The 23,734-nt window shown below is 51.2% G+C and overlaps 1 protein-coding gene and 1 long non-coding RNA gene across 2 annotated transcripts in view; both read right to left on the reverse strand.

Moving 5' to 3' along the window:
• The window catches only part of LOC114484944 (uncharacterized), a 32,384-nt gene extending 9,985 nt beyond the window's left edge, over positions 1-22,399 (reverse strand). The window contains exon 1 of the long non-coding RNA XR_003678323.2: positions 94-22,399. This is a non-coding gene — a long non-coding RNA (uncharacterized lncRNA). The remainder of the gene's footprint in view (positions 1-93) is intronic.
• LOC102977659 (uncharacterized protein KIAA1671) overlaps positions 1-23,734 on the reverse strand; it is a 58,247-nt gene that overhangs the window by 26,929 nt on the left and 7,584 nt on the right. The gene's annotated exons all lie outside the window — the stretch shown is intronic.

Raw genomic sequence — 23,734 nt, forward strand, 5'->3', positions numbered from 1 at the left:
TAGGAGAAGGATCCAGAACACACCCAGGCAGGCAAGCACTACGGCTGTCTGGCCCAGGGGGAGGGGGCAGAATGCTGCTCAGCCCCTTTTCACCTTCTCTCCGACGTGATGAGAGCTGGTGCTTAGTCTCCTACAGATGCAGACTTGTCCCCACCCGGGGATCTAACTGCCGCCGGCAGGGCAGGGTCCTTCCTGTTTCCCAGCCTTGGTGTTAACATGGGAGTATCTGGGGACAGAGGAGCACACAGATGACGCCTTAGAGAAAGGGAGGGTAACAGCCTGAGAATGTCTACTGCCCAGTCCTGCTGGGCCTGCCCTGGACTCCCACCCACCTCCTCCGCTCGGCACAGAGAAGGGGCCTGGGCTCAGTCAGACCTCGGGTCCCTGGCCGTGCCTCTAATGAGCTGTGTGACCTCAGGTGAGTCTCATGGGGCCTCAGTTTCCCCCTCTGTAAAACAGGGGCCACCACTGGGGTTGCATCACTGGGTCAGAACATCATCCAGGGGTTCTGCTGCCAGGCAGGGAGCGGCCACCCTCTTGGGCCAGCTGGTGGTGCCCTATCCAGCCCTTCCTATACAACGCCACCACCCAAAAGGGGAAAGGTGGAGAAAGAAACATGTCCATCGCACAAGCCACAGGATCTGGGACTTTCCAACAGAAAGGGGGCTCAGAGGTTGCCTGGAGCTTGGCCAGGACAACAAGCACTTATTCAGTGTCTACTGTATGCCAGCTCTCTGCTAACAATGCTGAGGTACCTCAGATATCTGCCCGGGGGCAACTTAAAATCAAGGTGGGGAAGTGGACGTGTAAGCAGATCATTTCAACAGGGAGCAGGAAGGGCAATGGGCTGGAATGGTTGCAGCCAGAGGAAGGGCCTGGGGGAGATCAGGAAGGCTTCCTAGGGGCAGTGACTCTTGAGTCTTTCATGAGGAGCTGGAATTAGCCAGGGTAAGGAGAGGGGCGGTTAAGGCAAAGGAACAGGATGTGAAGTGACAAGGAAACTTCAAGGAGCCCAGTATTTATTCCTTGGGCATCAAGTCAGAAGTGATAGGAGAGAGGCAGGGCCTGGGATGTTAGCTACAGACCATGCAGGGATTCAGGGAAGAGGGATGCCGGGTTGACAGGTGCCTTGGGGCAGACAGACCCCGGCTCCAGTCCTGGCTCCCAGGCTCTTAGAAGCTGTGTGGCCCTGGGTAAGTTGCTTCACCTTTCTGGGCTTCAGTAACAGCAGAGAAACACTCCAGTGTCCATCGCTGATGCCAGCACTGCATGGGCTAATGCTCTGTGTGCAGTGCTGGGTGAGTGGTAGGTACCTGGGAAATGACTGCAATTGCTATGATGCTCGTAAGTCGGTATCACCTCTCTGGCTCTGAAACCAGCAGGAGACACAGAGCTGAAGAGGATGATACAAGGGCTTTTAGGAATTAAGTGTTTTCGGAATTCTTGGTACAGATCACCGCAGTGCCACCACCCAGGTCGACACTCCTTTAGAGGAGCTGGCGGGATTTATAGGAACTGTAAGAATTCTTGCAGCAATGACTATCCTGGCCTTCCGGGAAATAAGGCCTTGGCTGTAAACGTTATTCTCTGGAGGGGAAACCCAGAGCAATTAGGGGAGTGAGATGCAACGGAGACAAAGGACGGGACGGAGAATCCTGGGCGGGCCAAAAACCTCAGCTGAGCACCCCCCATCATTCCCTCCCTTTACCAGGCTCCCAGTGGCAAAACCCAGGCGAGCTGGAGGCTCCTGGGCTGACATCTCTCCTGGCCCAGTGCCAGCTGGATAAAGTCCAAGCTCCTTGGCTGGGCACCTGCAGCCCCCAGGACACCTTCCAGGCCCCTCACTGGCCGCTCCTCCTTGCCTAGATCCTGCTTCAGGGAGACTGGACCACGTGTGGTTCTGCCACGAGCAATGCTGTGTTGCCTGGAATGCCTGTCCCTGCCTGGTCTGCTGAGGAGCTCCTACTCCACCTTTAAGACCCAGATCTCCACAGGGGAGCACAGGGGAGCAAGCAGTTCTGACTCATAACTCTCCTAGAGCACTTAGGACCCTGGGCGGCAGGGGCTTGTGTCAGCTCTGACCACCCCACCCCAAGACTCGTGCCTCGGAGGGCGGGGATCAAATTGGGTTTACCTCCCTCTTCCCAGGGCCAGACCCAGTGCCCAGCACAATTCAGGTGCTTTGAGGAAGTCAGGAGGGATGGAGGGAGGGAAAAAGAGAGCAAGGGGAGAGAGGGAAGGAGGGAGGGAAGGACCAAGCCCCAAGACTGTGGATGATATAAAGAAGGCACCGAGGTACTAAATTACTATGCAACCAAGTTCCAATGCCCTCATCTATAAAAATGGGGACCATAGAAACCCACCTCTCCAGGCAGTTAAAGATTACACACGACAGTAAGGGCAAAGGCCCGGGGACACAGGAAGCCCTCCCTCCCTCCTGTCATTCACCTGAGCACCGGCCATGCGCAGGCACCTTGAACAGCAGGTAAGTCCCTCCCCTGGGGGAGCTGACATCCTAGGGCGGAAAACAGACAGAATACAGAACAGAGTGCACTACAGACTGCGCTGCGAGGGGATTCGTGTCGTGGAGAAAAATAAATCCGGGCAGGGGCTGAGGAGTGCCAGGGGGTGCGGCAGGGGTGGCTGCAATGTTAAACAGGCCATCAGGGCAAGTGTCTGTTTTGAGACGTTTGAGCAAAGACCCGAAGGAGGCGGCGGCAGCCAGGCAGATATCCAGGAGGAGGGATGGGCCAGTGCAGCGGACGAGGCAGCTGTTGTTACAAGCGCTGCCGCCACCGCCACCCCACCGCAGACGGTGTTTTCTGGTACCTGGTGAGCTGACTTAGGACGTAGGAGCCTGGGCTGAAGCTCTTCACCCTCCCTCTCCCACTTCCCCAGTCGCATTCTAAGTCTAGCATTCCCTCTCCCCACTCTTAAACCTCCAGCTTCCCAAATAAAAACGCGAATTAAGCACACAGAGTGTTAGGTGCTTCCTTCATCCCCATGGGGCAGCAAGGCCAAGATAATCGGAGGCCCGGGCTGGTCTGGACACTCCAGGTGGGAGGGAGGCGGCAGGCCGCCAGGGCTGAGGTCCGCCCGGTGCATCCAGCTCCTTGGTTCCCCAACAGACCCCACTGCACTTTGTTCTCTTTTATTTTATTTTTAAACTTGATTGGGCACCGACTGTCTACATGGAGACCCACGCTGGGGGCATTCATAAATGTCATCTCCAGATGTGAAAAACAAATTGGGGGGCTTCCGATATTCTGCTCCCACTGGGAGAGGGGAGCACATTACCCATGGTCAGGATCTCATTTTCCAGATGTGGGAAACAGGTTCAAAGCGAAGTGACCTGCCCAGAGACCCATGGGAGTCAAACCCAGGCAGCCCGGCATCAACCCATCAACTCCGCCTCCTGGGTTACACCTTCCTTGCCTCCACTTTCATTCTAAACAGCGTTTTAACAGCCAACAGTGCAAGCTTGGCCCTGGGAACTGCTATTGTTCCCAGATGTTTTCATGATAAATAACATTTCAGTGATCTGCTGGTGAGGCCTGGGGGAAGTCTGGGAAAGGCAGAGTGATTTTTTTGCCCCCCCCTCCTCCTGACACAAAGGAAGTGCAGGCAAGGGATCTATCTGAGCAACTCATCTTGGAAAAGCCACGTGATGTGGGAGTCCAAGCGTCACGGTGGATCTGAGGTCAGACAGACCTGGGTTCTGGTCCTGGCTGTGCCTCCTACCAGCTGTGTGACCTTGGGGTAACTCGATTCACCTCTCCGAGCCCATGCCTGGTTGTGACTACTAGAACTTTTTATACATTATTGTCTATACTGTACTAGTATTAGATTCTATCAAACACTGCTGAGATGGTCCTACCTGCAAAGGACCTTCCAACCAGTGTGAAGTTCACTTTCTGCACAGGTAACCTTCCCAGTGCGTCACCGGGGTTTTTTAAATACACAGTTTATAACCAGAGTTGCATATGCACCCGTGCACACTCTCACGCACACCACTGGCAAAAGATGACTCTGCTCTCCTGCCTGGGTTTTCCACCGAGTGCATTGGAGCTGTCTGGGACCTCACCTAGGGTCCAGGAATCCGAGGTCCAGAGAGGGGAAGTGGCCTGGGCAGGTGACACCACGGATGGAGGTGGTGTTGAGAGGCTGGAGGCTGTTTCTGCTGCTTCCCTCCTGGAGGAAGGTCAGGGCATCGCCAGGACCAGTCCCTCCCAATCCCCCTGGAACATGTCAGCAGGGTCACGGTCAGGCTGGGCTACACTGTGGCCTTGGGGAAATCACAGTCACTGTCACTGCCCAAGGGGCAGGTCACTGGAGGACTCTCAACTTCAGAATCCAATTCTGCAGCCTGCGCTGCCAATGAGAATGAAAACAGAAGAGGATGTGGCCGACCGAGTCCAGGGCCACCTCTGAGTTTCAGCAGCGGCGGCCACCCTCCACCCCCTCAGGCTTTCCAACACAGCGATGCCGGCGGCCTGATGGTTTTTTAACTCAACCCACCCACACTGGGGAAAAGAGCCAGTGGCGTTTTTTTTCAATTCTTCCTCCAGCTTCCTATTTATATCATGTTGACAGGAGAGGGATGGTTTCCAGCAATAATTAGGGAACCCACACCAGGGACCCAGGCCTCAGGTGGGCCCCATGGCTGTCAGGTGGCTCTGGGGACCACTGGGATCCACTCATGGTCCCTAAAGAGAAAGGATTCCCAGGTGTGCATGGCCAAGGGGGATTAAAAGCAGGTTAGTCAAACACTGTGAGAGCAAAAGGGCCACAAGCCTCCCGTGGGGGACACACCCCTTGTTCCTTCTCCATTCTTGCACTGAAACATCATCAGGTCCTAATATTAGCCACGCGGGGACCCTGGCAAGGTCTGGGTTAACTAACAGTGAATGGGGCTTGCGCAGGGTTTCCCAGGGAAAGAAGGAGGTTTCGAGTGAGAACCCCTTGCGTAGACAAGCGTGGGTTCCAAGCCCTGCTCTGCCCCCGCCTGGCAGTAGGGCCCTGGGTCAGTCCCTTGGCCTCACTGGGCCTCAGTTTCCCGATCTGTGCAATGGGGACAGTAACCGTACTTCACTCAGCTATTGTGGAAGACCATACAAATATTTGCCTTAGCTTTGGCGAGTTTCAGCGCTCCTTACACCGGAGAACACGTGACTCTGAAAAGCGTCCCAGCCCAAAGTCCACACTCAGTTTTGCCAGACCTTAGAACTGCTCTAGGAGTTTGTCCAGTGGCCTGCGAGGGTGGGTATACGGGGAAGGTCATTTGTTGAACTGGGCCAGGTGGAGAGCCGGGGGCCAGGCATCGTTATGTTTACCAGGGAGGACATGGCCCTTGTAAAGGAGCGTCGGCCGAGCCAGATGTGTGTGTAAACCCCTCGAATGAAAGTGCCCAGCAGTGAGTGGGGATTAAATCGTCAGGTGGGAGTCGAAGCAGCTCCCTGGAGCTCCCTGGGCTTCACCCGCCTGGTTTAAAGGGAGCCCAGATGGACTGAGAGCCGCAGACAATATCCTGCTGGTCTCAGACCCAAACACCATTTCAAAGCCGGACCCACAGGCCAAGATGGCAGTGGTGCTGGTTCAGGGGGACAGAGCTGTAAACCCATGGGGCTCACTCGCCCCCTACGGGGAAAGAACCAGTCTCGCTTTTGGCTTGAGAAGCCCCTGGGAAGGGGTTGGATTCTACAACTGGTGGACAGGTTTGTGCACGCTGCTGATTTTTTCCTTCTCGTGTAACTGGACATCGGAACCATTGCAGCGGCTGAAACGTTCTGACAAATTAGAGTATCAGCTGGGGTGGGTTTCCCATTGCTAGGCAACCAGAGGCTGTAGCTACAGTGCACATCCCACCCCCCGCCCCCTGGGACTTGAGTGTGGAATTACGGGGTACTGTAGATGTTAAAGGTCTGCCCGCAGAAATGCTTGATGGAGAAATTTGCAGCTCATTAATTCTTAATCTTGAACAAACACCCACCACATTTGTGATGTTTCCCAGCTTAAGGGGGTGCTGCCACGTGACTCACCCCCATTGCATTTTCCCCTTCTTCTGCCCCTATAAGGCAAGGACCATCCACTGCCTCATTTAAAGCTGGGGGTATGACGGGGGGCGGGGGGACTGAGGTTTGGAGAGGGAGAGGGACTTACATACATAGTGGAGCCAGCGTTCAAATTCACATCTACCGAACTCCAGACCTTGGCAGTTGCCAGGCAGACCCAGGAACTCGTGTTCTAAATCAGAACCACTGGAACTCAGGTTCAGGAAGTTGGAACATGGAAATCCACTTTGATGGACCATCTCTTTAAATACAGTAAATGTGGGGAGATGCCTAGCCCCGATCGGCTGGTTCTGATTGGGACCCCTCCTCGCAGGAGCAAGGCTGGCGGCTGCAGACCGCCAAGTCCCCGTCTTCCCGCGGGCCTCCCAGGCAAGCCACGTCAAGAGCGCCAAGGCTCCCCCTTCTTACTATGTAATTGCCCCTCTGAGCACCACAGGCAATGAGCGTTCCTTTTGTAAGTACCTTCAGAGCAGGATCCCCAGCGTTCCCAACTGAGAAGAGATGAACACAGGCGCTCAGGAGACCCCTTAAGACTGTGTCTAGACCCCGTATTAATTCCTCCTCCTGCTTCTCAGTCAGGGGCTGGTGGAGGGGGTGTAACTGTCTGGTGCTTTTCTCTGCTCAACCACTGAAGCTGGCTGTCCCTTTCCCTCAATGTGAAGAACAGGCAGCGGGTGGAATTCCCAAGCCCCCAAAGACAGGCCACCTCCCTGAGTTCTCTGGAACCCTCCTGAGGCAGCCTGTAACCACAGACCACTCTGATGTAGGCACAGAAGTGTCTGGCACACAGTAGGCACTCGATTTACGCGCTGCCCACGTGCAGTAACCCGCCTGACAGTACTTCTGTGGGTTGGAGGGACACAGTCCTGCATTTCTTTAAAGAACTCTGACTTCCCTTGAAAGACTTTATATTTGGAGGTTTCTTTCACCATTGCAGGTTGGCAGTCCACCTCTAGGATGAAACCAACAGATGAATAAATCAATGGAGATGTCAGAGTCAGGAATTGTGCTCTACTGGAGAATGGGTATATGTCCAACTTGGGGCTCCTTAATAAATCCAAGCAACAAGGACAGAATTGATCCAAAAGGGTGGCTCGTGCTATAGGAAAGGAAAAACATGAGCCTGCGCAAACTCATTTCTACGAACGAACCCACAGAGATCATGCAGAGACTGTGGCAGGCAGACTGTATTATGAGGCATACGTATCTACTGCCTCTCCCCGCAGAAAAATTATACTCCCTCTTGAGTACAGGTGTGGCCATGTTATTTGCCCTAGCCAATGAAGTGTGAGCAGGAGTGAGGTCATTTATTTCCAGGTAGAAACTTTAAGGGCCGGTGATGGCTGCCACATTCTCTTTCCCTCAATGATGGCTCTACCTCTTTTCCTGTGGCTGGTCATGTCCCTGGCAAGCTGCTCCATCAACCTAGGCCTCGGAGAGACAATGACGTGAAACAGAGACGTAGCCAGTGTCAGTGGACATGTGGAGCACTCAAGAAAGAAACCTATTTTTCTGTTTTACGCTGTTGAACTTTGGGGGTTTTGTTTGTTACTGCAGAATAACCTAACCTATCCTGACAGATACAGAGACGAACAACTTTTGAGACATGGACAAGAAAAATAAACCATCGTGTACTGAACATCTACTGCAGGACAGACAGTCACTTGACATATTTAAGAGCAGGTGCCTTTAAGGCAGACAGGCCCAGCTCTGCTGCTTTTTGGCTGTGTGACCTTAGGCATAAGTGGCTTAATCTCTGTGGGTCCCCCCCGACCCCCCGCACCGTAAATTGTTTGCTTGCTGGAAACTTTCCCAGCTATACGCAGGTCCTGGCAGGAGGAAAAATTCTCCCAGGAAGGGATGCGCAACTTTTATTTTGCTTTGAAAGGAAATCACTTGATGAGGACATAATGGCTAACAACAGTAATTGAGCAGAAAGAAAAAAAGAGACTTACAGGAAAACGGGCTATGCCTGTCTTGATTCCCCAGCACAGGTCCGATTCACCGATTACTCAGTAATAAGCTTTGAAAATTAGGCAGGTATACAATGGTGCCGTCCCGAGAAACAGAAGAGATTAATCTCAAGTGTTCTTGTTTATTATAGGTTTCTGTTAACCTCAATTACTGGCTATTGCCAAATTCTCCCAGCCTGAAGGAAACCAAGGTGAATAGCAACCATTCCATGAGTCCATGACATTTTCCTAAAGCCTCTGACCTTTACAGACAGACCCCACGGGCCTGGTAATGTAGAACAGAGAACTCTGGGTGTGGGAGTGGATGGCTGCTGACAACCATGCCCTCCTGTCCCCAGATTTTCAAAAATATAGTAAAAAGTTCATGTTGGAAACAGAAAGCATTACTCTTTAGAAAACAGGGAAAAGGAGAAAGTCAGTAACACTCCCTTGTTTGCCCATAGCAGACATTAAAAATCAATTATAGAACTGAGCCCTGACAAGCCCTGAGATCCCCAACACAGCACCCCAGGCAGCCACTGCATCGTTTAGAGTTAGTTAGTGGGCAGAGACCTATTTGGTACCCTGCTCTAGGCTCACCAGCTGGTTATCTTTTATCAGAACCACCAGATTACAGAGCTGAAAGGTATTTGAGAGGTCGTTCTAGTTCTGCCTCATGTCTAGAGCACCCAGCCTTTGCTTGATTTCCTCCAGAGACAGGAGGCTCACCACTTCAGATTCCCTAATGTCTACAGCTTCATGAAGTGTATCCCAGTGATGGGACCTGTCTATTCGGCTACTGGGGAAAAGTTTCTCTTTTGTTGTTAAGTAAAAACCTTGAGACCCATGCAGAACAGAGGTGATTCATTCCCCCACTTCAGGGACACTCTCAAAGGTCTGCCCTGAGCTTTGTCTTCTCCACGATACACATCCAGGCACCTTTCGCTATAATCAGAATACACATGAAATGTTGGCACGTGAAGGAGGCTTAAAAACCTGGGAGACCAACCCCTTGTGGTATAAATGGGATAATGGAAGCAAAAGCAGGGGTAGGATTTTTCTGCAGCCCCACAGCAGGGTCCTGCCAGAACCAGGACTAAGTTCCTGGCTTCCTGACTTCTGGTCTTGGGCTATTTCTATGATGCCACGCTCCGGATTCACATTATTCCTGCTCCTCTGTGGGGACAGGATCAGCAACGCCACAATCTGGCTCAATGTGGAAAAAAGTATGGGCTCAGAAGCACCCAGAGCTGGGTTTGAAGCTTGATGTTCACTGGCTGTGTGATCTGGGGAAGCCCCATGAGGTCTCTTGAGTCTTGATTTCTTCACTGAACAAGGAGGGACCATAATGTTAATTGTGTGCATGTGTGTGTGTGCGCGCGTGCGTGTGTGTGTGTGCGTGTGAGAGAGACAGACAGAGACAGAGAGACAGAGAGAGAGGAAGAGAAGAGAGAGGAGGAAGCATATAAAAAAAGAATGAAATGGGAGATATATGTACAGGGCTCATACCATCTGGCACATAAAGTCCAGAGTAGCTACATAAGGAATATCGGCTCCCTCCCCTCATCCTCCTCGAAATAGGAAAAGGGCGGTTTCCAACTCAGAGCTCAAGTTAACTGCAGAGGTTACAGCTCTGGGATAGCATCACGGTTAGGCTCACAGGCTCCAGTCCAAAGGCCTATGTCCAGTGCCGACTGTGTCCTCCCATCTGTGTGACCTTGAGCAGGTCATTTCAGCTCCCTGAGCCTCAGTTTCCAAAACTGTAAAGTGGGATAACACCACCTACCTCACAGGACGTTTGTGAGGATTAAAAGCATCAAAGCACGTGAAGCCCTTGGAACAGTGCCTGGCGCACAGCGCTCAGGGAGTCAGCTGCCATCAGCGTGGCTGTATGTAGCTCTCCCAGGAGCTGGAAGAGGCAGGGCCCAGGAGGACGGCGGAGAAGGAAACGCTCTCCTCGTCCATTTCTGAAGCTGCCGCCCATCAGGCGGCCAAGTGAGGGGCAGGCTGCCATTTTAATGACATCTAAAAGGTCCTATTTCCCCACTTAAGAGGCGTTGATTAGTCACACGTCTGGCTTCAATTCTCTAGACTGCAAGAGTGGGAAGAGAATTTCGCAAGTGTGAAGGCAGAGGGAAAAACAAGCAGCTCCCGCTACTAGAAGCGGCGCACGGGGTCCAAGCGATGAAAGACATTCGGAAGAACAGCCCCAAGTGCCTGAGATCCCTCAAATCTTTGTGAGTATAAAGGATGTGGAAGGGCCTGCGGGCACTGTCACAAGACACACATCTAATCGTGATGTGAGGCCAACCCTCTGGCAAGTCGATGGATCTCTCCAGGACCCGGCTGTCACACCTCTAAAATGGGATGTATATAACGATGATTAAGATAATTGCTAACATTTATGGAGTGTTTACTATGAGACATTGTGCTGAGTGCTCTACCTGTATTAGCTCATTTAGTCTTTACAGTACATCTGTGTATATGTGTGTGTGTGTATAATTATTATTCCCATCTTAGCTAAGAAGACATTGAGATTCAGAGACATTAGGGAGTTTGCCCCAGGACACAGAACTGACAAGTGGCAGATCTGGAATTTAGCCTCAGGGCTGTCGGACTCTGAGCCCCGTGACCATTGGATATGAGATCCTGGCTGGCTCAGCTGCAATCCTCAGGGGCCTCCCCCTCTGAGCTCAGGACACCGAGGTTATCTCGGCTTTACTGGTCACCATAGGACCCGGGTCTGGTTTAAGGTGCTGGTTGGCTGAACTGACAGCACAACTTCTGCTTAGGTCTGCCGGCGTCACAGACACTTCGTTCTATTTCCAGGGTCTCTGAGGGACGATTTCGTTTCGACCAACTGATAAAGAATGCTAAAAACAAAATGCCGGTGCTTCTGAAAACAATACAGAAAAGCTTCTGCAGGAACCGGGCTGCGAAGGGGGTGGGGGAATCAGATTTCAGCTTCTCTCTCCCGCTCTCTCTCAATCTCCACCCGGAGGGCAGGGGTGGGCAGGGAGATGGGCTCCACCCTGCCCCTCGCAGTAGGAAATGCCTGCGAGCCGAGCCTGTGGTAAACACAGGAATCCAGATGCCAAGCCCTCGGGCATATTCATTAATTAAACTCTACGGATTTGTTCTGTTCCCGGAAACCTCCACTCATTTCAATAATAATTGGAGGCCAACCAGGCTCAGGCTGTAAAAACAGCATGCGACGTACTCAGCCAGACAGATCACAGCAAGAAACCTGGGTCTGAAGTCCATTCTCTAGTGGGAAGCAGCTGCATAGCACAGGGAGATCAGCTGGTGCTTTGTGACCACCTAGAGGGGTGGGATAGGGAGGGTGGAAGGGAGACGCAAGAGGGAAGGGATATGAGGATATATGTATACACACAGCTGATTCACTTTGCTATACAGCAGAAACTAACACAACATTGTAAAGCAATTATATTCCAATAAAGATGTTAAAACAAACAAACAAACAAAAAGAAACCCGGGTCTGGGCGTAGTTCTGGATTGACCTTGGCCACGTCATATCTACCTCTGGGCCTCTCAGCCAGCTTCTCTGAACAAAGGGCCCTGGCCGGACAGAGATCCTCTTCTGGAATCTCAGGGCCTCTTAGGACTGTCCCATCAATGCCCAGATGGCTGTGATGGACACATCGATGCATGTACCTTCCTCTCTGCCCAATAAAAATCGAGGAGGGAATGAATTAATGTTGACTCTATAAAGGCAGTTTGGAGAACAGAGTCTTTTAATGGAAACCTATGTATGTAATTCCAGAGCGGGGGGGTGGGGGGGGTGGGGAAAGGACTGGGCGTGTTTCCCAAAGTATGTTATGCAAGATACCAACCCAGAGAAACCCTTTGTGAATTCTGTACTCAACGCATGCTACCCAATTCCCCCAATTGGAGGCACATTTCCCTAACCCCAGATTTAGCGTTTCTGAAAGCGGACTTCTGACAATTGGTGTGTCCATTCCCTGCCGTGACCTTCTCCCACTCGAGTCAGGGAACAGATGTACCGCACTTCTCTCGATGGAGAGAGTTCAGACGTACGGGAAGCCAACGACCATCTCTGGAGGTTCCTAATGTATATTTGCATAATTAAAGGCTCTGAAAAGTCCTGCATTAGAAACGTTATTTAACCAAGTGATTCTTAAGTGAATTGTCTCTGGTAATCTTTATGCGTGGAACACGAATCAAGTCCAGTGTAGCAACAAAGAATTCTGGGAAACTCCCAGACCACAAAACTGAAGGGGGGAAGCCAGGAATGGGGGTCCCCGGTGTTGACAAGGTGGGGATGGCTGGCTGGACAAGGGTCTAGGGTCCCTGCCCTGATTTCCAGGGAACACCTCTGTGGAATGTCCATCCTTTGACTCATCAAACTCATGAGAGGTACCATTCGTATCCACCTCAGGTCTCTCCCAGCAGCCTCTAGAAACATTAACAAATAAGGAAACTGAGGCTCCGGGACATGTAGGCAGTTGCCCACGGTTGCCCAGAAGCTAAGTGGCAGGTCTGGGGTTTGATCCTGGGTCATTCTTACTCTGAAGCCTGTGTTCTTTCTGTTATGCTGCCTGACCCAGTGGATCCCAGCCCTGGTGGCACCTTGGGATCACCTGGGGAGCTGTGAAAACTCCAGCTTCCTGGACAGCATCCCAGACCAATTATGTCAGACTCTCAAGAGGCAGGGCCCTGGGTACCTGCATTTTTTGAGAACTGTGGATCTCTAACAATGGTTTGCAAATTGGGAGGCTGAGAGCTTTGCCAGAGTGAAGGAAGGTTTTGGAAACGACCCAAATCCTGCTTACAGATGATCTGTGTCTTGTTAAGTTACACTGATTTAAAACAAGTGGGGGTCCAAAAGGGAGCAAGTGTGTCTCGGGTTTTGTTTTGTTTTGTTTTGAAAAGCTTGACTTAAATCAGTTCTGGGAATAACACGAACAGCGTTCGTAACCATGTCCCACACAAGAGGAACAGCAGCCGTCACCATCCCCATCGGGCGCTAGCTCACAGGCGTTCCCGAGGGCAGGCGCTGTGCAGAGCGCATTCACACGCGTCCTCGGTCACCCTTAGATCAACCCCTGTGAGCTGACGCCCCAACACCCCTTTCCAGAGAGGAAGACTCAGAGGCACAGGGGGCAAAGCAACCTGCCCACCGCCACCCGGTCTGGAGGTGGCGGAGCTGGGATTTGAACCTGAAACCAGTCTGCCCCGCAGCCTGGGGTGTCTCCAGAAGAAAAGGGATGGCGCCACCCTGGTCTCAGAGAGCAGGGAGAAGACTGTGTATCCCCGAACCCCGGGCCCTCCCTGAGCCCGCCCCACATAACAAACAAAACAGGACACAGGCAACAGGGCGGGCAGGCGGCCAAGGCTGGAGGCGGCCCTCGGCACTGAATGGCTTCCCAGGGTGACATCAGCCCGAGCAGGTGCCAACGGCCCCTTCACCTGACCAGCCACGCAGCCCAGGGGCCTGGAGGTGACTTCATCGCCACCTCTCCCTGGAGGGAAGGAGCAGCCCCTGTGCTGCTTGCCAGGCCCTGGAGGGAGAAAAGCCGAACCAAAGACCCGAACCACAGCAGCTCCCCTTAGAAGCAGGCCAGGGGACCAGGCACCCCCTGCGGGCTGACAAGGTACCAGGTACCCTTACCTGCTGGGCACCTGTGTATCTAAGATCCCGAAAAGGGCATCACTTGGGCTATAGGCAGGCCCCCACCCGGGATTCAGCTTTGCAGGGCTGGACAACACCCAGCCGGGACCACAGGGAAAGACTCAGTACTGGGAGTTGGAAGCCAGACTTGGAACAGCCCCTGTCACGGGGTCGCTGTATGTCACTGGCAAGGCACTAGCTCTGTTTGAATGTCCCCTCGTCTCTGATTGAGGGTAGTGGCTGGCACCGCAGCACCCGCTTTCCACTTTCCTTTTCCTTTGTTAGCTTTAGAAAAATCTCTAGAAGCCAAATCACAGAAGCCCAGTATATTACAAAGACAGGGGAGCAACCGGGTTTGGGATGTGGTAGGTGAGGCGTGAGGGCTGGGGCCCTGGAATCCACCTCTCTCCTTCTGGTCCCTCCACCCCTGTGAAAACCCCAGCAGAATATGCTCTGGAAGCTCTTCCACCTCCCCTATTCCTTAGCACCCAGGTCTGGGGTGCTAAGTTTCTCGGTTTCCCTGGGAGGGACAGGTTTGGAGGGCAGTGGGGGGAGAGGGGCTCTGAGCCCAGGGGCATGGGTCCCCGGTGCTGCAGGGCCAGGGAGGTGCCTGGGCTCTGAGTGGAGGCCCAGACACTTGGACATCCTGGGATGGAGAACCCACTTAGACGCCTGGATTTTTCACCCCAGTCTTTCGCAGTCTCCTCCGCCCCGACAGGACAGTCATTCTTTTTTAGCAGTTCACCTTTATGGAATCTCTTCAATGAGTTCAAGTTTTCATAGTATGACAACTCTCTTTCTTTTTGCACTCCTATTTCTACATTTACCTAACAGTTAATCAAGTTATGCAGCTATGGTTACAAGTACAATCGGCATAAGAGGTTTGGGATCAAACCCAATGGATCTCCAGTCATTGATTCATTCATTCATTCATTCAAGAAGTGTTATTAAGTTCCAGGTAAGGAGGACTGACAGGAAGGGGCATGAAGGAATTTCTGAGGGGGAGTGAGAATGTTCTAGATCTTGATAGAGTTGTAGGTTACATGGGTGTGTGCATTTGTCAAAACTCATCAAGCTTTGTGCTTAAGATATATGCATTTTGCTGTATGTAAATCATCCCTCAAAATATTTATGATATTTTGTGTATTTATTTATAATATTCTTATAGCTGCAAATATAATAATGTTAATATCCATACTAAGAACTTTTTAGAGCCAACTACATGCCAGGCACTGTCCTAGGTGCTTTACATGTGTCAACTGATGTATTCTTCACAACAACCCTATGAAGTACTATCATTATCCCCATTTAAAAAAAAATGTATTTATTTATTTATTTATTTTTGGCTGCATTGGGTCTTTGTTGCTGTGCACGGGCTTTCTCTAGTTGCGGCGATTGGGGGCTACTCTTCGTTCTGGTGCGCGGGCTTCTCGTTGCAGTGGCTCCTCTTTTTGTGGCGCACGGGCTCTAGGCGCGCAGGCTTCAGTAGCTGTGGCACACGGGCTCAGTAGTTGTGGCTCGCGGGCTCCAGAGCGCAGGCTCAGTTGTGATGCACGGGCTTAGTTGTCCCGCGGCACGTGGGATCTTCCCGGACCAGGGCACGAACCAATGTCCCCTGCACTGGCAGGCGGACTCTTAACCACTGAGCCACCACGGAAGTCCCTATCCCCATTTTAGAGATAAGGAACCCGAGGCACAGAGTAACCTGCCTACACACACTGCTAGAAGGCTGCAAAGCTGGGATTCGAACAGATGCGTCTGGCTCCAGAGTCTGCTTTTTGTCACTAACTAGCTCTTTCTGACTCAGCAAAACAGAGAGAGGCTCCCGTCCTCACAGCACTTCTGTTCTCGGGGGAGAGACATAATAAAGCACCTCGGCAGCTCAGCTCATGGGACGAAAAGTGCACAGAAGTAGTAGGGAGAAGCCCCAGCCTCAGCATGCAAGGGCCCAGGGCACTAAGTGTACCCTTCCTTCTGGCTTACACCCTTGGGTGACCCTGCAGGCGAAGTCAAGTCAGGTCCGTGAACCCAGCACCGTGCCTGGCACACAGCAGGTCCTTAATACAAGTTGGCTCAATAAAAGCAGAGGATGGAGTCCCAACTAGCTCCTGAGGAGGCTTCAGGAGCCTTCCTTTGGCAACACGCCCTAGGAATTCAGAAAGGGCTCCGGTTTAGCTCTCTGGAAGGCTGCCTGACTCCAGCTCCACAGAGCCGAGTAAACCGAGACCTGTGAGCCCAGGGTAGCAGTGAGAACCTTGGGGTCCAGAAAGACGGCTTAGGGGGTGGGCGCAGCAAAGCAAGGTACCAACTGTAGTAGTGAGAACAAAGCTGGACTTTCTCTGGCTGGTCAAGACACGGACTGACCCTCAAGTTCTTGAGACTTGACCGCCATAGGCCCCGGGGCTTCTGTGGTCCTCGGAGAGAACGGCCATGACCCCATGGATACACCTTGAACGTGGAACTCCGATTTACAACCTAGAGCCTCTCCAGACCATTGTTCCTAGCAAGAAAACACAGCTCCTAGTCATCCAGACAACTAATCTGGCTGGTGGGTACCCAGGAGCTTACAGTTCATTCATGCATGTGTCCATTCATTCATTCATTCATTCACCCATCCATCAGATACTAACTGTCACAGATGTGTCAGGTGTACTGCTGCGCTCTGAGGACGTGAAAGGGCAAATACATCTCAGTATTGCTTTGTGATCTAGCAAGAATGGCTAGAAAGAATTTGGAAGAAGCTGCAAAGACACATCTATGATCAGAACAATATTAACAACTCATGCAGCCATTCATTCTTTCGTTCATTCATTCATTCATCCAACCACAAGAGGTTCACTAGAGCAAATACACAGCCGGCCCTTCAGTAACAACATACTGTCCTTGAGGGCTGGGACCACCTCTGTCTTGTTCCCTGATGGACCCCTAGGGCCTCCGACTAGGCTTGGCACACAGTAGGCGCTCGAGAAATATTTGCGGACTGAGGGAACTGCTTTAAGGAACTGTTTCTCCAAGGGTGGTGCCCACGTGACCATCTCTACCTGGGGCTCTTGAAATGCAGGCAGATTCTGAGGCCCACCTAAGACCCAGAAGACCTCCACCTGGGATTCTACTCACTGAACCAGTATCCAAGGCGCCCACCAAAGTTTGAGCTCGGTTCTCACAGTGTTAGCCCCCTTTTGCACTCAAGGACACCACTGCTCAAAGAGGTCAAGGCCCTTGGCCAAGGCCCCAGATACAGGAAGTGGTAGCACAAAGGATTCGAACGGCCCGTGCGGCTTCCCCCACTGCCCTGCCTTCCACCGACGACGGCACCGAGTTGTTGAAAATCCACAGGGCTCCCCATTATATGAAAAGATTAGGAAACTCATTAAGCAGAGCTCTGCCGGCCTCCGTTCTTATTTTCAGTCCCTCCCCCAAAAGGGCTTGTATTTATTCATGAGAAAGGGAAAAATATATATGAAGGATCTCCAACTGTTCTGCCCTCAGCCACATCTCAGAAGGTCCCTTATTTAACTCTGTGCTGTCTCTTCTTTCCTAATTAGCGGTGGCCGTTAATGACCCTGATGTGCTTTCATCACCAGGGAGCAACTCGGGGGCGGGTGGAGGTGGGGAGGGCTCGTGGGGTGTGTCCTGCGAGGAGGGTGCGGAAGCTGAGTGGAAGCAAAGGAGGCTGGGAGCCGCTGGCTCTGTCACTGCAGGCCAGGCCCACCTGCTCTGCTCTATCCTTCTCCTGACAACCAGAGCACCTGCGGGTGGAGGGTCGTTCTGGAGAGAAAACAGCGCAGTTTGAAGGAGAGGCTTAACCTTTTCAAACCGCCAACAGAGAGCGGAGTCCGTGCCGCTGCTCCATCCTTGCTGGCTGGCGCACAGATGGGGAGATGGGAAGGTTCTCGAAGAGCGGGGAGCAGCCCCGGGTGGTTGGAAAGCGAGGCCAGGTAGAGTGAAGCCATCACGATTACCAGCTACTAGCTACCGAGGGCTCACCACGGGCCAGGCACTCTGCTGAGCATTCTACCCTCATCACCGCCTGGAATTCCCATCCCCTTCTTGCGGATGTGGAAACCGAGGCTTCCTCAAAGTCTCGCTGAAAGTCACACGCCAGCACACAGAGGAGCAGGGATTTGAATCCAGGCTGATTCCACTGGGGAGGCCTGAAAAGGTCACACCGGAGCCTCCATGTACAGAAAGGGAAAGTGAGGCCCACCGCCAGGGCTGCAGAGAAGAGGCTGGTTCGAGGCTGTGCAGCTGGTATATGCATGTTAGTCACTTTTCTGAAAACTTCTCCGAGGTGGGAACTGCATCTCATTATCTTCAGTGACTCGCACAGCTGACTGCAGAGTTTTGCAAACAGTAGGAGCTCAATAAATGTCTGTTGCTCGACACTGAAGGATATCAGGGTTGGGAACTGCACGACCTCTGACTGCCCCAACTTTGAATTTAGAAACCCAAAAGCTCCGATACTGGGTCTGTCACCGACTTGCCGTGTGACTTTGTGTAGGTCTCTTTCCCTCTCTGGGCCTTGGCTTCCCCAGCTGTAACATGGAAGGAGTGGACAGGAACAATCTAGACGCTCTGGCAATCAAGGCTCAGGAGCCTCTCCAGGAAGAGGAGCTCCACATCAGCGCCCTGCTCCTCCGCGGCCTGTTTACACTTGCTCCCAGGGCTCATGAAAAAATTTTTACGGATACTGAAGCTCGGTTTCCCATCATCCACCAGGGCGGCTACCTTGGTACCCTCTTCAAACCCAGCGCCAGGGGTTCCAGAACCTTCCAGGCACTTCCTGCTGAGATGTCTGCGGTGGGTGAGGGCGCCAGCTGCCTCAACACGGCCCCCACATCCATCCCTTACCCTCCCCAGGGCACAAGGCAATTACCGAGAAGAACAGAACGGACTGCTGACTACTAATTGAGGAATTACAGATGTTAAATTATAGGTGTGCCCGGGGAAGGGCCGTTTCTAGAAATCAGGCTGGTGAGTGACAGGAGTGTGGGCTGCCGGATAACATCGGGCTTTGGCAGAAGGCATATATTTGGATGTAGAGCCTGAAGACACAGGATTGGAAATTCAACAGACCGGGAAAAGTAGCTTTGGTTGCTAGGAAATGTGCACCACCCCCCAAGCCCATGTGACAGGTCATAACTAAAGGACAATAAAGCACTGACTGTGTGCTAGTGCCGTGCCAGGGCACCCAACCAGCATCTCGACTCACTCTCCTAACAACTCCGTCAGCAGACTTCGTCTGCTCCATTTCGCAGCTGAAGAAAAATGCTCATCACTGTGGAGAGACTTGCCCCAAATGACACCAGGAATCAAAGGTTATTTTACCTAAAAGTTAGGAAATTCCAAAGCCCGACTACTAATGTTTTGGCTTCACTCAGAGTTAAGGCCACTTGGTTACGCAGGGCCTGGCAGGGACCTCAGCTCATAGCTCGTGACTCTCACCACACACATCAGTGGTTCTCAACCGCGGGCGATTTTGCCCCCAAGGGGCATTTGGCAAAGTCTGGAAGGACTGGCTGGAGGCCACGGATGCCGCTCAATCTCCTCCGAAGCGCGGGACAGCCCCCCATCACAAAGAAGGATCCAGCCCCAGTGTCAGTGTCGCCGTGGTGTGAAACCCGGGTCGGCCGGCACCGGGGTGGTCTCTCAGCACAGGTACGCGGGTCTCGAGGTCCATCGAGGGACAAGAAATGAGGCATCGGCAGACCTGGGCTGGAGACCAGGCTGTGAGCGAGGTCACGTCCTACCCCGTGGGTCTAGGTTTTATCCTTTGTGAATCAGGGATACCAAAATTAATATGACCCCCCGTGGGGTTTCTGCAAGGATGTGATAAGGCATTTGTTTTGCTCAGTGGCTGGCACAGGGTCAGCGCTCAAGACGTGTCACCCTTTATGCCTTCATTTCCCCACCTGGGAAATGGGACAAGACAGCCTCTGCCTTGGTGTGACTCTCAAGCTTTTTGCCTCTGATGCTGCTAAAGAGAAGTCACATTTTCCCGGATGGCCTCGCTACAAGATTCAAACAGCCTGGAGAGAGGGCAGCTGCAGAAAGCCACGGGGCCGGCAGTGGACTTTGTGGGAGCAAGAAATAAACATTTTGGGGGGTGGAATTGAGGGGGATGGATAAAGGGGGTGAAAAGATACAAACTTCCAGTTATTAGATAAATAAATCCTGGGGACGTAATGTACAGCAAGGTGACCATAGTTAACCATACTGTGCTGTGTATTTGAAAGTTGCTAAGAGAACAGATCTTAGAAGTTTTCATCATGAGAAAAAAAAATGCGTTAACTATGTGAGGTGATGGGTGTTAATTAAACTCATTGTGGTGATCATTTCGCAGTTTCTACACATGTCAAATCATCATGTACACTTTAAACTAACACGATGTTATATGTCAATTACATCTCGGTAAAACTGGGGAAAAAAACAATACTTCAAAAAAATTCAGGTTGAAAAAAGAAGAAAAATTTTGGGGTAGGAGTTGAGAGTTGGGACCTACCGCACAGCACAGGAAACTCTATTCAGTATCTTGTAATGACCTATACGGAAAAGAATCTTAAAAAGAAAAAATATTTATATATATATGTATATATACATATACATGTATAACTGAATCACTTTGCTGTACACCTGAAACTAACACGACATTGTAAATCAACTATACTTCAATAAAAAATTAATTAATTTTAAAAAAAGAGTTGAGAGTTGGCAATTTGTTACTGCACTATAACATACCCTAAGCTGACTAATATATCAATGTTATAAGAAGAATAATAGCAGCTAAGTTTTAGTATGCACTTTTTAGGCTCCAGGCACTGTGCTAAGAACTTCATAGGGAAACTGAGTCTCACGAAAGTAAAGTCTCCTGCCCAAGGTCCCACAGCTAATTAGTGGCAAGGCTGGGATTCAAACTCAGATATGTCCAAAGGGAGAGCCAAGCTCTTAAGTGGACTGACCTAATTCTACCTGCATCTCCCCACTTTTTTTCCCCTTAATCAAGAAAGGACAGACAAGGATGCCAAATCTATGTTTAAAAAACAAAAGTAAACATTCACACACTTTGCAGTTTTTTAACTCTTGGTGATAATTTATGTTTTAGGATCTGCCTTTCAAGGGAGCAGGACAGTTGAAGAGGGCTCCTCGGGTCTAGAAATTGATGCAGGAGAAAAACCACTCTTGTACTCCCTGCTCTCAAATCCATGTGGAGAATTCGCGGCTGTTTATGGCCCAACCTTTATGATGAATGTTTGATGAGTTAAACGGAGTGATGAGCACTTAGGATTCCCTCCCACGCCGGGAGAGTCTGGCCAACTCCTGAAAGGATGCATTGCTCAAAAGCCCCTGGGACCCTGAGCCCACACTGGCCAAGCAGCCTCCCTTACGAGCAAGAGCCCCAAGATGAGAAAATTATCCGTGGGGAACACCAAGGGCTACTGCATCACAGATCTCGGGCAGGTCCCTTGAGCTCTTCCCACCTCAGTTTACTCATCTGTGAGATGAGGGATTAACTAACACTCCCTGGCCACCGTCAGACTGTCTGTTGTGGTAGGTATGAATGAGAAGGAACGTATACTGGTTATCTACTGCTGCGTAACAAATAGCCCCAAACCTTCGTAGCTGAAACAACAAACACTGCCTCTCCCAGTTTCTGGGAGTCAGGGTCCAGCAGGGGCTTGGCCGAATGGTTCTGGCTGAGGATGCCATGAGGTTGGAGTCAAGCTCCCAGCTGGGGGTGCAGTCTCCTCTGCAGGTTGTAGGAAACACCGCCAAGCTCACTCACGCAGCTGCTGGTGGGTTTCAGTCTGTGCCACGTGGGCCTCTCCACAGGGCTGCCTGAGTGTCCTCGAGACACGGCAGCTGGCTCCCCCAGAGGGAAAGCTCCGAGAATGGGAAAGAGTGACCAGGAGAGAAGTGACAGCCACCTTCAGTATAACCTGATCTCAGGTGTGACAGCACCACTTCTGCTGCATTCTCCTGGCCACACAGACCAGCCCGACGTGGGGTGGGAGGGGGCTTTGTGTGCATACTGAAGGGCAAGAAGCTCTGGGGCACTTGGAGGCTGCCTGCCAGTGTCTGAATGTGCTTTGCCAACTGTTAAACTCTAAACGATGATGAGGGGGAGGAGCACAGAAAACATTCACTGAGACCCTACTACGTGGCTCGCACTGTGCTCAGTGTTCTGTGTGCATTACCTCAGTGTAATCTCCAGCACAGCTGCGGAGTCGACTAATATTGTGGGCCCCACTTTACAGAAGAGGAAACGGAGGCATAAAGAGACTAAGTTGCCTCCCCAAAGTCACACAGCAAATGAGAGGCAGAACCAGGATTCAAACCCACAGCTCTGAGACTCCATGACTTACTCTCTTTACTGACAGTGGTATAGACACAACTGTGAAATTGTCAGGAGTCAGTTCTGAGCCAGTTGCTGAACACAGCCATTGCGAAAAATTAATGATATAAACTAAGGATTGAATAAACCCTATTAAAAGCAAAGGTAAGGAGTAGTCAAACCTTATCACTTCCTAATTACTATGGTTTACTATTATCTATGGTCTTGAGGTCACTTATGTACATTGAATCTGTACAATGAACATACTATACCCTAGCCCGCCCCCTTATCTGCCGTTTCACGTTCCATGGTTTCAGTTACCCACGGTAAACCTCGGCCCAAAAACATTAAATGGAAAATTCCAGAAATAAGCAATTCATAAGTTTTAAATTGCATGCCTTTCTGCGTAGCGTGATGAAATCTCACACTGTCCCTCCTGGACCCCCAACCACTGGATTCGTCTGCTCCCGACATCCATCCATTACCATCGCCATGGCTCAATGATCCAGGATAACCCAAAGAGGACGACCCTCCTTCTGATGTATCGTCAGGTCAATGGCAGCCCAACGGTCCGTGACACTGCCTACGTCATCCTGCTCACTTCGTCTCATCATGTAGGCATTTTACCATCTCACATCATCACCGGAAGAAGAAAGGTGAGTACAGTACAATTAGATATTTTGAGAAAGAGAGAGAGAAACCACATTCACACAACTGTTATGTTGTTATCATTGTTCTACTTTGTTATTAGTTATTGTTAATCTCTTACAGTACCTAAAAGTTTAACTTAATTTATAAATTAAACTTAATCATAGGAACGTATGTATAGAAAAGCATAGTGTATATAGGGTATTGTACTATTCGGGGTTTCAGGCATCCACTGGGGGTTTGGAACGTATCCCCCGCACATAATGGGGCACACTGTGTATACTAATGATGTACCGCACATCTTTTCCCAGCTCCATGCTCACTGACGGCTAGTTGGTAGCTTGCAGTGGGCCCTGGTGGGAGTATTTACACCAGAGGAATAGGCAAATGCTGCATACAAATCAGGGCTTTACCCCTAAAGACCTGGCTCATGTTAAACATTCACCAGCGGCCCACTGTAACTGACCCAATACATCCTTCCCACTCGTAAGGAATTATCTCGGTGACTCCTTGCAGAGACCCCATTCTTCATGAAATCCAAAAATATAACATATTTGATATGTACCGACCCAGATTTCCTTCCTGAAAATTCTGACTTCCTGATGAGGAAAGCCAGAGGCATTTTGTCTGAACAAAACATCTGAGATTTGAAAACGCTGAAAGAGGGAGAGAAAGTGAGAGTAACAGAGGAGCCGTGGGGTCACAGAGATGAAGAGGAGCTTGTTTTAACCTCGCTGACCTCTCAGAAGTCCGGATAAGGACGTGCCCACCTAGGGCCGCCCCTGCAGAGTCCCTCCCAATTGCCCCAAATGGGGAGCGACCCGAATGCCCAGGCAGAGGGGTGTATAAACAAAGGAGTGTGTGCCCTGTGGAGTGTGGCCTGGGCATCCACAACAGTCTTTACTCAAGACACATAAAACCGGCACGTGTTCTCCAAGAATAGAGACAGAAGGTGGGCGATTTTGCTTGAGAAAGGGAGGAAAAAAGACAGGAAGGAAATGCATTCGAATGCCAAGAGTGGTTTCCATGGACCTTAAAATCATGGGTGGATTCTGCTCTTGTTCGGGTTTTCTGTACT

Source organism: Physeter macrocephalus, unplaced genomic scaffold (genome assembly GCF_002837175.3).
Source record: "Physeter macrocephalus isolate SW-GA unplaced genomic scaffold, ASM283717v5 random_178, whole genome shotgun sequence".
NCBI classification, from domain to species: domain Eukaryota; kingdom Metazoa; phylum Chordata; class Mammalia; order Artiodactyla; family Physeteridae; genus Physeter; species Physeter macrocephalus.